Raw genomic sequence first — 3,598 nt, forward strand, 5'->3', positions numbered from 1 at the left:
TGGAAATCAAGGCATTTCGGATCTTTGGCATCTCCCGCAATGAAGCTGAGTCTTTGGGCCTCTCACTCAATCACCGCAGGTTGGTCGTTGGTCTTTCTGTCTTCTACCGTCTCCTCTCCAGCCTCGCCCCCCCCTGCTCTCTCTGCAATTTGCCCCCACCACATTACCTCAGGGCGCTCAAGGTCCGCCAACAACCCCCTTCTGGTAAAACTACCAAAATCACAAATCACTGCTGACCTTCACTCTTTCAATCCTCTTTTTTCCTGCCTTTGGAATAAACTCCCTCACTCTATTCATTCCCATTCTTCCCTCCAGGCCTTCAAAACAGCTGTTCACCACCACCTCTTATCATCCCCCATCCAAATCCTTGATCTTTTCTACCCCCGATAATCTACCAAAGCCCACTTCCTTCAAATTCCCTGCTTTCCTTCCTGAAAGTCCCTGTAATGTCCATCTTCTTTTCCCCATGTTCCCCACCCCATCCCTCTCCCTTCCACAGATCTCCTAATGTCTCTGTTCCCCACTGTTTTGTCCTTCCACCTCCCTCCCCTCCTGTCTCATGCCCCCCTTGATGTGCGTTGTGTGTTAGCTCTCATACGAGCCTCGACAATGTATACAAAAAAAAAAAAACCTCCGAGGGACCTGTTTTTTTTTTTCCTAAGGAGAATGTCTTACAGCTTCATATAAAACAAGGACAAATGTGTCCAAGAGCAGCGTCCTGAAGGTTTTGTCGGCAAAAAACAACAACAACAACAATCGACATTTCGTCACGTGCCTTGATGAAGCCAATAGTAAGACCCGTCATGGTGTATTTACGAAATAAATAATGGCTTTACGAATTTACAATACATAAAATGGAATAATCTTTAAATAGTAACGAGAACTTTTCGAAACTTTAAAGCAAATGTCTGAATATATTTAAAAGTTCATGATAGATGCTCTCAAAAGGCACCGTCTATGTGAGGATGTGAACAAGTGTTTAGTATTTAAGGAGATCCGGATCGTGTATATAAAAGAGCCGAGTCCGAATATAAAGGTTTTGTCTTCACAAGAAGATGAAGAAGAACATCGCCGAGTGTTCTTCGAGCAACGTTCGCTGCTAAAAATAAAATCTTTAGCGAATCAATAAATGGAATTACCAGGGCTGCCATTTGTTAGAGTCTCTTTGGAAACATGCCTGAAATTTCACAAGGCGGGTTTCTGGGTGCAAACTAAGAGGGCTGTGATAATCATATTTATTGTGCTAAATTGATTGATAGCATGTACATGAATATCGGCTAGTCGCGTCGGCCAGCTTTCCATCAAGAGCGAGCAGCCGTGTCGCCTACCGGCTTTGTCAGGATTTAAAATGGCGATTTCGATGAAACTTGGTTGGTAGGTTCATACCATGACCGAGTTGTGTGCAAATGAGAACCGTTGCTATGGACACCACCGTTGCCTAGCAACGGGACTGAAATTTTTGAAAAACTATAAAAAATTTATTTTATCAAAAATCGGGCCACGAGCGACTGTGGGCAGTACATTGAGCCATATTGTCAAAAATTTCCAGCCGGATCCTATAAAAACTTTCGGAGAAGATAGACTTTGAATGAACCCTGGTCGAAAACAATAAAAAAAACGAAGTTCGTTATATCTCAGCGACTATGAGTCAGATATACATGAAACTGGTATGGTAGGTTCATGGTATGTCCTCATTATGTGTGAGAAAGAACCGTTGGTATGGACCCCTCCGTTGCCGAGCAACGGCCGAAAAACCTCTAAATGTGGGGGTATTTTAACGAAAAAAACAATCTTCAGCATTAACCCTTGAAGCTAGAATCATGAATTTGCTTGTGCTTAATCCTCAGGTCATTCCCCATCGAATGGGCCCATCGTGTCAGGTTTTATTGGGTAGTCGACTACCCATGTCCGCCTACCGGCTTGTCTGTCTGTCTGTCCCTCTGTTCGGTGCAGTGCTCAGTTAATACAATTGCGATTTTGATGAACCTTCGTTGGTAGGTTCATACCATGACCTAGTTGTGTGCAAATGAGAACCGTTGCTATGGACCCATCCGTTGCCTTGCAACGGACATATGAAATTTTCAAAAAAATCTCAAAAATTTATTTTTTCAAAATTCGGGCCACGAGCAACTGTGGGCAGTACATTCAGCCATATTGTCAAAAATTTCCAGCCGGATCCTATGAAAACTGTCGGAGAAGATAGACTTTGAATGAACCCTGGTCGAAAACAATAAAAAACGAAGTTCGTTATATCTCAGAGACTGAGTCAGATACACATGAAACTGGTATGGTAGGTTCATCGTATATCCTAGTTATGTGTGAGAAAGAACCGTTGCTATGAACGCTTTTGTTGGCTAGTAACGGCTGAAAAACGACTGAATTCGACTTAATCGACTACCCATGTCCGCCTACCGGCTTATATATGTATATAGGTTTAAACATATGTATATCTACCAGGCGTAGTGGCGTGCGCCTGTAATCCAGCTACTCGGAGGCTTGGGTTGGAGGATCGCTTGAGGATGTGAGCTCTGCGCTGGGCCATGCTATGAGAGGGTGTAGGGCAGCCCGGAATCATGACAAAACCCAATCCTTATCCCTGTGTCATAAGAGGCGACCAGGGTTGCGTCAGGAAGGGCATCCGGCGTAAAACCTGTGCCAAATCAGTATGCGGATCATAACGGATGATCCGCTGTGGCGACCCCTAACGGGAGCAGCCGAAAGACGAACAACATATACATATGTATATCTCTATAATACCAAGCTTGCACAATAAAAACTCGGCTCGCCGTCACAATATCCCTATGAAATTGCTGTGGCACTGAGCGGACATGCCGACAATGTTTGGGAAGTCTTGGCGTTCCATAGTACCACTTGCATTTTGCACAATGCATATTTTTGTCATTCCCCGTGTACGGTCTGTCGTCTGCTTCCAGCTATGTTGTACTGCTATCCTGTGCATCTGCACGGGTATCACTAATATATATATATATATGTATGTATATATATATATATATATATATATATATATATATATATATATATATGTATATGTGTAGATATATATATATATATATATATATATATATATATATATATATATATATATATATATATATATATATATATATATATATATATATATATATATATATATATATATATATATATATGTATACTCGGTGAATGCACCCGGCATTGACCGGGTTCGTTTTGAATGAATTTAATCTTCTGTGCATAGGTCTGACGCGAGCCTAATATCAGTTCCCGATTGGGCAATGGCAGTCATAGCGCAAGGGGGTTGGTGAGGGGGAAACACCCCCCCCCCCTACCGAGGGGCCTTGCCACCTCGCCTATACCCTTCCCCGGGGCCCTTCCCGACATTTTTTATTGCAAAGGTTCCTCCTATCTTTCACCTTTCAGGAGATTAGCGCGTGCAGACAAACAAACAAACAAAAACTTCAAATTATATATTCGAAAAGTATAGGTATATATATATATATATATATATATATATATATATATATATATATATATATATATATATATATATATATATATATATATATATATATATATATGAGGTGTGTTCAAAAAGTAT

The sequence above is a fragment of the Eptatretus burgeri genome, chromosome 1 (assembly GCF_056783735.1).
Source record: "Eptatretus burgeri isolate ZD-2024b chromosome 1, Ebu_testis_v1, whole genome shotgun sequence".
Taxonomy (NCBI): domain Eukaryota; kingdom Metazoa; phylum Chordata; class Myxini; order Myxiniformes; family Myxinidae; genus Eptatretus; species Eptatretus burgeri.